Source organism: Idiotropiscis lumnitzeri, unplaced genomic scaffold, assembly GCF_059441095.1.
Source record: "Idiotropiscis lumnitzeri isolate Australia: NSW breed Sydney's pygmy pipehorse unplaced genomic scaffold, RoL_Ilum_1.0 HiC_scaffold_298, whole genome shotgun sequence".
Lineage (NCBI taxonomy): Eukaryota > Metazoa > Chordata > Actinopteri > Syngnathiformes > Syngnathidae > Idiotropiscis > Idiotropiscis lumnitzeri.
Genome location: NW_028283836.1, coordinates 52,501 through 62,500, shown reverse-complemented (window position 1 = coordinate 62,500; position 10,000 = coordinate 52,501).

The window sequence follows — 10,000 nt, the reverse complement described above, 5'->3', positions numbered from 1 at the left end:
TGTGTTGCGGTGGGGCCGGGAGGACCGCTCCTCCTGCGTCGGACCCGGGTCATGGGAAGTGCCGTGTGGCGGTGGTGGGGCCGGGAGGACCGCTCCTCCTGCGTCGGACCCGAGTCATGGGAAGTGCCGTGTGGCGGGGCCGGGAGGACCGCTCCTCCTGCGTCGGACCCGAGTCATAGGAAGTGCCGTGTGGCGGGGCCGGGAGGACCGCTCCTCCTGCGTCGGACCCGAGTCATAGGAAGTGCCGTGTGGCGGGGCCGGGAGGACCGCTCCTCCTGCGTCGGACCCGAGTCATAGGAAGTGCCGTGTGGCGGGGCCGGGAGGACCGCTCCTCCTGCGTCGGACCCGAGTCATAGGAAGTGCCGTGTTGCGCTGGTGGGGCCGTGCCCGCCAACAGCCTTCAGTGGTCGGATACCACGTTTGCAAGCTCCCCGCTGGAATGGGGACTTAGAAGAAATGAGGGGAAAATTCCCCCGGAGCTCCGTGCCTGAGGGCGGGCTGTGAGCCGCGCCGCGTCCGCCAACAGCCTTCCATGGTCGGACACCATTGTTCGCAAGTTGCCCGCTGGAATGGGCACATAGAAGAAATTTCGAGGATAACATCCACCAGAGCGCCAGGGCGGCCGTTATTGCAGTATGCGTCCGCCTGGCAGCTCTCTTCCGCGGGAACCATTGGGCAATTTCTTTCACGGAGGTGGACATAGAAGAATTTTTGTTTCTAAAAACGTGGTTCCTAAAAATGTGCCCCAGGTGTTTTGGAAAACCCGGGTAAACCTGGGAAGTAGGCAAATGACCCTCTGACTAGGGGTAAAAACGTTTGCCTACTGCAGCGCCCCTAATGCAATTCGGCGGAACTGCAACGCCCCTGGTCGCCTAAACGCTACCCCTGGTCGCCTAAACCTCACCCCTGGTCGCCTAAACCTCACCCCTGGTCGCCTAAAAGTCACCCCTGGTCGCCTAAATTGTCAACCCCTGGTCACCTAAATTGTCAACCCCTGGTCGCCTAAAGGGGACTTAGAAGAAATGAGGGGGCAAATTCCCCCGGAGCTCCGTGCCTGAGGGCGGGCTGTGAGCCGCGCCGCGTCCGCCAACAGCCTTCAGTGGTCGGATACAATGTATGAAAGTTCCCCGCTGGAAAGGGGACTTAGAAGAAATGAGGCAAATTTCCCCGGAGCTCCGTGCCTGAGGGCGGGCTGTGAGCCGCGCCGCGCCCGCCAACAGCCTTCAGTGGTCGGATACAATGTTTGAAAGTTCCCCGCTGGAAAGGGGACTTAGAAGAAATGAGGCAAATTTCCCCGGAGCTCCGTGCCTGAGGGCGGGCTGTGAGCCGCGCCGCGCCCGCCAACAGCCTTCAGTGGTCGGATACAATGTTTGAAAGGTCCCCGCTGGAAAGGGGACTTAGAAGAAATGAGCCAAATTTCCCCGGAGCTCCGTGCCTGAGGGCGGGCTGTGAGCCGCGCCGCGTCCGCCAACAGCCTTCAGTGGTCGGATACAATGTTTCAAAGTTCCCCGCTGGAAAGGGGACTTAGAAGAAATTTGTAAAAATTCACCCGGAGCTCCGTGCCTGAGGGCCGGCTATGAGCCGCGCCGTGCCCGCCAACAGCCTTCCACGGTCGGATACAATGTTTCAAAGTTCCCCGCTGGAAAGGGGACTTAGAAGGAATTTGTCAAATTCACCCGGAGCTCCGTGCCTGAGGGCCGGCTATGAGCCGCGCCGTGCCCGCCAACAGCCTTCCACGGTCGGATACAATGTTTCAAAGTTCCCCGCTGGAAAGGGGACTTAGAAGGAATTTGTCAAATTCACCCGGAGCTCCGTGCCTGAGGGCCGGCTATGAGCCGCGCCGTGCCCGCCAACAGCCTTCCACGGTCGGATACAATGTTTGAAAGTTCCCCGCTGGAAAGGGGACTTAGAAGAAATGAGGGGGAAATTCCCCCGGAGCTCCGTGCCTGAGGGCGGGCTGTGAGCCGCGCCGCGTCCGCCAACAGCCTTCCACGGTCGGATACAATGTTTCAAAGTTCCCCGCTGGAAAGGGGACTTAGAAGAAATTTGTAAAATTCACCCGGAGCTCCGTGCCCGAGGGCCGGCTATGAGCCGCGCCGCGCCCGCCAACAGCCTTCCTTTGGTCGGATACAATGTTTCAAAGTTCCCCGCTGGAAAGGGGACTTAGAAGAAATTTGTAAAATTCACCCGGAGCTCCGTGCCCGAGGGCCGGCTATGAGCCCCGCCGTGCCCGCCAACAGCCTTCCACGGTCGGATACAATGTTTCAAAGTTCCCCGCTGGAAAGGGGACTTAGAAGAAATTTGTAAAAATTCACCCGGAGCTCCGTGCCCGAGGGCCGGCTATGAGCCCCGCCGTGCCCGCCAACAGCCTTCCACGGTCGGATACAATGTTTCAAAGTTCCCCGCTGGAAAGGGGACTTAGAAGAAATTTGTAAAAATTCACCCGGAGCTCCGTGCCCGAGGGCCGGCTATGAGCCGCGCCGCGCCCGCCAACAGCCTTCCACGGTCGGATACAATGTTTCAAAGTTCCCCGCTGGAAAGGGGACTTAGAAGAAATTTGTGAAAATTCACCCGGAGCTCCGTGCCCGAGGGCCGGCTATGAGCCGCGCCGTGCCCGCCAACAGCCTTCCACGGTCGGATACAATGTTTCAAAGTTCCCCGCTGGAAAGGGGACTTAGAAGAAATTTGTAAAAATTCATCCGGAGCTCCGTGCCCGAGGGCCGGCTATGAGCCGCGCCGTGCCCGCCAACAGCCTTCCACGGTCGGATACAATGTTTCAAAGTTCCCCGCTGGAAAGGGGACTTAGAAGAAATTTGTGAAAATTCACCCGGAGCTCCGTGCCCGAGGGCCGGCTATGAGCCGCGCCGTGCCCGCCAACAGCCTTCCACGGTCGGATACAATGTTTCAAAGTTCCCCGCTGGAAAGGGGACTTAGAAGAAATTTGTAAAAATTCACCCGGAGCTCCGTGCCCGAGGGCCGGCTATGAGCCGCGCCGTGCCCGCCAACAGCCTTCCACGGTCGGATACAATGTTTCAAAGTTCCCCGCTGGAAAGGGGACTTAGAAGAAATTTGTGAAAATTCACCCGGAGCTCCGTGCCCGAGGGCCGGCTATGAGCCGCGCCGTGCCCGCCAACAGCCTTCCACGGTCGGATACAATGTTTCAAAGTTCCCCGCTGGAAAGGGGACTTAGAAGAAATTTGTGAAAATTCACCCGGAGCTCCGTGCCTGAGGGCCGGCTATGAGCCGCGCCGCGCCCGCCAACAGCCTTCAGTGGTCGGATACAATGTTTGAAAGTTCCCCGCTGGAAAGGGGACTTAGAAGAATTGAGTAAAATTCACCCGGAGCTCCGTGCCCGAGGGCCGGCTATGAGCCGCGCCGCGCCCGCCAACAGCCTTCCTTTGGTCGGATACAATGTTTCAAAGTTCCCCGCTGGAAAGGGGACTTAGAAGAAATTTGTGAAAATTCACCCGGAGCTCCGTGCCTGAGGGCCGGCTATGAGCCGCGCCGTGCCCGCCAACAGCCTTCCACGGTCGGATACAATGTTTCAAAGTTCCCCGCTGGAAAGGGGACTTAGAAGAAATTTGTGAAAATTCACCCGGAGCTCCGTGCCCGAGGGCCGGCTATGAGCCGCGCCGTGCCCGCCAACAGCCTTCCACGGTCGGATACAATGTTTCAAAGTTCCCCGCTGGAAAGGGGACTTAGAAGAAATTTGTAAAAATTCACCCGGAGCTCCGTGCCCGAGGGCCGGCTATGAGCCGCGCCGTGCCCGCCAACAGCCTTCCACGGTCGGATACAATGTTTCAAAGTTCCCCGCTGGAAAGGGGACTTAGAAGAAATTTGTAAAATTCACCCGGAGCTCCGTGCCCGAGGGCCGGCTATGAGCCGCGCCGTGCCCGCCAACAGCCTTCCACGGTCGGATACAATGTTTCAAAGTTCCCCGCTGGAAAGGGGACTTAGAAGAAATTTGTGAAAATTCACCCGGAGCTCCGTGCCTGAGGGCCGGCTATGAGCCGCGCCGTGCCCGCCAACAGCCTTCCACGGTCGGATACAATGTTTCAAAGTTCCCCGCTGGAAAGGGGACTTAGAAGAAATTAGGCAACTTTCCCCGGAGCTCCATGCCTGAGTGCGGGCTGTTTGCCGCGCCGTGCCCGCCAACAGCCTTCAGTGGTCGGATACAATGTTTCAAAGTTCCCCGCTGGAAAGGGGACTTAGAAGAAATTATGAATATTTTTGTTTCTAAAAACGTGATCCCTGAAAATGTGCCCCAGGTGTTTTGGAAAACCCGGGTAAACCTGGGAAGTAGGCAAATGACCCTCTGACTAGGGGGGAAGAACGTTTGCCTACTGCAGCGCCCCTAATGCAATTCGGCGGAACTGCAACGCCCCTGGTCGCCTAAACGCTACCCCTGGTCGCCTAAAAGCTACCCCTGGTCGCCTAAAAGCTACCCCTGGTCGCCTAAACGCTACCCCTGGTCGCCTAAACGCTACCCCTGGTCGCCTAAACGCTACCCCTGGTCACCTAAACGCTACCCCTGGTCGCCTAAACGCTTCCCCTGGTCACCTAAACGCTACCCCTGGTCGCCTAAACGCTACCCCTGGTCGCCTAACTGACCCCTCGTGTGTGGGGATCAACGTTTGCCTACTAGGGCGTCCTCCGGCGGCCTCTCGGCAGTACTGCAGGCCCATTTTAGCCGAGCCCATTGAAATGAATGGGGGAATTTTATACGTTTTTGCCTTTTTTTTCCCCCCCTCGTTCTTTTTGTATTTATTCATTTATTTCAACTTTTACCGACTCAACCGCCCTCCGGCGTGCCCTCGGCGGTCCCGCAAGCCCAATTCGGCCGAGCCCATTGAAATGAATGGGGGAATTTTATACGTTTTTGCCTTTTTTCCCCCCCCCTCGTTCTTTTTGTATTTATTCATTTATTTCAACTTTTACCGACTCAACCGCCCTCCGGCGTGCCCTCGGCGGTCCCGCAAGCCCAATTCGGCCGAGCCCATTGAAATGAATGGGGGAATTTTATACGTTTTTGCCTTTTTTTTCCCCCCCTCGTTCTTTTTGTATTTATTCATTTATTTCAACTTTTACCGACTCAACCGCCCTCCGGCGTGCCCTCGGCGGTCCCGCAAGCCCAATTCGGCCGAGCCCATTGAAATGAATGGGGGAATTTTATACGTTTTTGCCTTTTTTTCCCCCCCTCGTTCTTTTTGTATTTATTCATTTATTTCAACTTTTACCGACTCAACCGCCCTCCGGCGTGCCCTCGGCGGTCCCGCAAGCCCAATTCGGCCGAGCCCATTGAAATGAATGGGGGAATTTTATACGTTTTTGCCTTTTTTTCCCCCCCTCGTTCTTTTTGTATTTATTCATTTATTTCAACTTTTACCGACTCAACCGCCCTCCGGCGTGCCCCCGGCGGTCCCGCAAGCCCAATTCGGCCGAACCCATTGAAATGAATGGGGGAATTTTATACGTTTTTGCCTTTTTTTTCCCCCCCTCGTTCTTTTTGTATTTATTCATTTATTTCAACTTTTACCGACTCAACCGCCCTCCGGCGTGCCCTCGGCGGTCCCGCAAGCCCAATTCGGCCGAACCCATTGAAATGAATGGGGGAATTTTATACGTTTTTGCCTTTTTTTCCCCCCCTCGTTCTTTTTGTATTTATTCATTTATTTCAACTTTTACCGACTCAACCGCCCTCCGGCGTGCCCTCGGCGGTCCCGCAAGCCCAATTCGGCCGAGCCCATTGAAATGAATGGGGGGATTTTATACGTTTTTGCCTTTTTTCCCCCCCCTCGTTCTTTTTGTATTTATTCATTTATTTCAACTTTTACCGACTCAACCGCCCTCCGGCGTGCCCTCGGCGGTCCCGCAAGCCCAATTCGGCCGAGCCCATTGAAATGAATGGGGGAATTTTATACGTTTTTTGCCTTTTTTCCCCCCCCCTCGTTCTTTTTGTATTTATTCATTTATTTCAACTTTTACCGACTCAACCGCCCTCCGGCGTGCCCTCGGCGGTCCCGCAAGCCCAATTCGGCCGAGCCCATTGAAATGAATGGGGGGATTTTATACGTTTTTGCCTTTTTTCCCCCCCTCGTTCTTTTTGTATTTATTCATTTATTTCAACTTTTACCGACTCAACCGCCCTCCGGCGTGCCCCCGGCGGTCCCGCAAGCCCAATTCGGCCGAACCCATTGAAATGAATGGGGGAATTTTATACGTTTTTGCCTTTTTTTTCCCCCCCTCGTTCTTTTTGTATTTATTCATTTATTTCAACTTTTACCGACTCAACCGCCCTCCGGCGTGCCCTCGGCGGTCCCGCAAGCCCAATTCGGCCGAGCCCATTGAAATGAATGGGGGGATTTTATACGTTTTTGCCTTTTTTCCCCCCCTCGTTCTTTTTGTATTTATTCATTTATTTCAACTTTTACCGACTCAACCGCCCTCCGGCGTGCCCTCGGCGGTCCCGCAAGCCCAATTCGGCCGAGCCCATTGAAATGAATGGGGGAATTTTATACGTTTTTGCCTTTTTTCCCCCCCCCCTCGTTCTTTTTGTATTTATTCATTTATTTCAACTTTTACCGACTCAACCGCCCTCCGGCGTGCCCTCGGCGGTCCCGCAAGCCCAATTCGGCCGAGCCCATTGAAATGAATGGGGGGATTTTATACGTTTTTGCCTTTTTTCCCCCCCTCGTTCTTTTTGTATTTATTCATTTATTTCAACTTTTACCGACTCAACCGCCCTCCGGCGTGCCCCCGGCGGTCCCGCAAGCCCAATTCGGCCGAACCCATTGAAATGAATGGGGGAATTTTATACGTTTTTGCCTTTTTTTTCCCCCCCTCGTTCTTTTTGTATTTATTCATTTATTTCAACTTTTACCGACTCAACCGCCCTCCGGCGTGCCCTCGGCGGTCCCGCAAGCCCAATTCGGCCGAGCCCATTGAAATGAATGGGGGGATTTTATACGTTTTTGCCTTTTTTCCCCCCCTCGTTCTTTTTGTATTTATTCATTTATTTCAACTTTTACCGACTCAACCGCCCTCCGGCGTGCCCTCGGCGGTCCCGCAAGCCCAATTCGGCCGAGCCCATTGAAATGAATGGGGGAATTTTATACGTTTTTGCCTTTTTTCCCCCCCCCCTCGTTCTTTTTGTATTTATTCATTTATTTCAACTTTTACCGACTCAACCGCCCTCCGGCGTGCCCTCGGCGGTCCCGCAAGCCCAATTCGGCCGAGCCCATTGAAATGAATGGGGGGATTTTATACGTTTTTGCCTTTTTTCCCCCCCTCGTTCTTTTTGTATTTATTCATTTATTTCAACTTTTACCGACTCAACCGCCCTCCGGCGTGCCCCCGGCGGTCCCGCAAGCCCAATTCGGCCGAACCCATTGAAATGAATGGGGGAATTTTATACGTTTTTGCCTTTTTTTTCCCCCCCTCGTTCTTTTTGTATTTATTCATTTATTTCAACTTTTACCGACTCAACCGCCCTCCGGCGTGCCCTCGGCGGTCCCGCAAGCCCAATTCGGCCGAGCCCATTGAAATGAATGGGGGGATTTTATACGTTTTTGCCTTTTTTCCCCCCCTCGTTCTTTTTGTATTTATTCATTTATTTCAACTTTTACCGACTCAACCGCCCTCCGGCGTGCCCTCGGCGGTCCCGCAAGCCCAATTCGGCCGAGCCCATTGAAATGAATGGGGGAATTTTATACGTTTTTGCCTTTTTTCCCCCCCCCCTCGTTCTTTTTGTATTTATTCATTTATTTCAACTTTTACCGACTCAACCGCCCTCCGGCGTGCCCTCGGCGGTCCCGCAAGCCCAATTCGGCCGAGCCCATTGAAATGAATGGGGGAATTTTATACGTTTTTGCCTTTTTTTCCCCCCCCTCGTCCTTTTTGTATTTATTCATTTATTTCAACTTTTACCGACTCAACCGCCCTCCGGCGTGCCCTCGGCGGTCCCGCAAGCCCAATTCGGCCGAGCCCATTGAAATGAATGGGGGAATTTTATACGTTTTTGCCTTTTTTTTTCCCCCCTCGTCCTTTTTGTATTTATTTACTTATTTCAACCTTTACCGACTTAGGGGCCGCTTTGCACCGCCTGTGCCCGGGGAAGGTGCTCCTATTCGGGCCAAGTGTGACACACGCCCGCCCTCCTCCTCCGGAGCTTCCATTAGGGTAGACTTAGGGGCCGCTTGGCACCGCCTGTGCCCGGGGAAGGTGCTCATATTCGGCTTCACTGTCAGGCAGCATGCACTCCTCCTCCGGAGCTTCCATTTGGGCAAACTTAGGGGCCGCTTGGCACCGCCCGTGCCCGGGGAAGGTGCTCCTATTCGGGCCAAGTGTGACACACGCCCGCACTCCTCCTCCGGAGCTTCCATTTGGGCAAACTTAGGGGCCGCTTGGCACCGCCTGTGCCCGGGGAAGGTGCTCATATTCGGCTTCACTGTCACACAGCATGCACTCCTCCTCCGGAGCTTCCATAAGGGCAAACTTAGGGGCCGCTTGGCACCGCCTGTGCCCGGGGAAGGTGCTCATATTCGGCTTCACTGTCACACAGCGTGCACTCCTCCTCCGGAGCTTCCATTTGGGCAAACTTAGGGGCCGCTTGGCACCGTCTGTGCCCGGGGAAGGTGCTCATATTCGGGCCAAGTGTGACACACGCCCGCACTCCTCCTCCGGAGCTTCCATGAGGGTAGACTTAGGGGCCGCTTGGCACCGCCTGTGCCCGGGGAAGGTGCTCATAGTCGGCTTCACTGTCAGGCAGCATGCACTCCTCCTCCGGAGCTTCCATTTGGGCAAACTTAGGGGCCGCTTGGCACCGTCTGTGCCCGGGGAAGGTGCTCATATTCGGGCCAAGTGTGACACACGCCCGCACTCCTCCTCCGGAGCTTCCATTTGGGCAAACTTAGGGGCCGCTTGGCACCGCCTGTGCCCGGGGAAGGTGCTCATATTCGGGCCAAGTGTGACACACGCCCGCACTCCTCCTCCGGAGCTTCCATTTGGGCAAACTTAGGGGCCGCTTGGCACCGCCTGTGCCCGGGGAAGGTGCTCATATTCGGGCCAAGTGTGACACACGCCCGCACTCCTCCTCCGGAGCTTCCATAAGGGTAGACTTAGGGGCCGCTTGGCACCGTCTGTGCCCGGGGAAGGTGCTCCTATTCGGCTTCACTGTCACACAGCATGCACTCCTCCTCCGGAGCTTCCATAAGGGCAAACTTAGGGGCCGCTTGGCACCGTCTGTGCCCGGGGAAGGTGCTCCTATTCGGCTTCACTGTCAGGCAGCATGCACTCCTCCTCCGGAGCTTCCATAAGGGTAGACTTAGGGGCCGCTTGGCACGGCCTGTGCCCGGGGAAGGTCCTCATATTCGGGCCAAGTGTGACACACGCCCGCCCTCCTCCTCCGGAGTTTCCATGAGGGTAAACTTAGGGGCCGCTTGGCACCGCCTGTGCCCGGGGAAGGTGCTCCTATTCGGGCCAAGTGTGACACACGCCCGCACTCCTCCTCCGGAGCTTCCATTTGGGCAAACTTAGGGGCCGCTTGGCACCGCCTGTGCCCGGGGAAGGTGCTCCTCTCCGGGCTAAGTGTGACACACGCCCGCACTCCTCCTCCGGAGCTTCCATAAGGGCAAACTTAGGGGCCGCTTGGCACCGCCTGTGCCCGGGGAAGGTGCTCCTCTCCGGGCTAAGTGTGACACACGCCCGCCCTCCTCCTCCGGAGCTTCCATGAGGGTAGACTTAGGGGCCGCTTGGCACCTCCCGTGCCCGGGGAAGGTGCTCCTATTCGGGCTAAGTGTGACAGACGCCGGCCTATTACCCCCGGAGCGATGGAGCTGGGGGCGCTCGCTCCCCGCCCGTGCCCGGGGAAGGTGCTCCTCTCCGGGCTAAGTGTGGCAGACGCCGGCCTATTACCCCCGGAGCGATGGAGCTGGGGGGCGCTCGCTCCCCGCCCGTGCCCGGGGAAGGTGCTCCTCTCCGGCCTAAGTGTGGCAGACGCCGG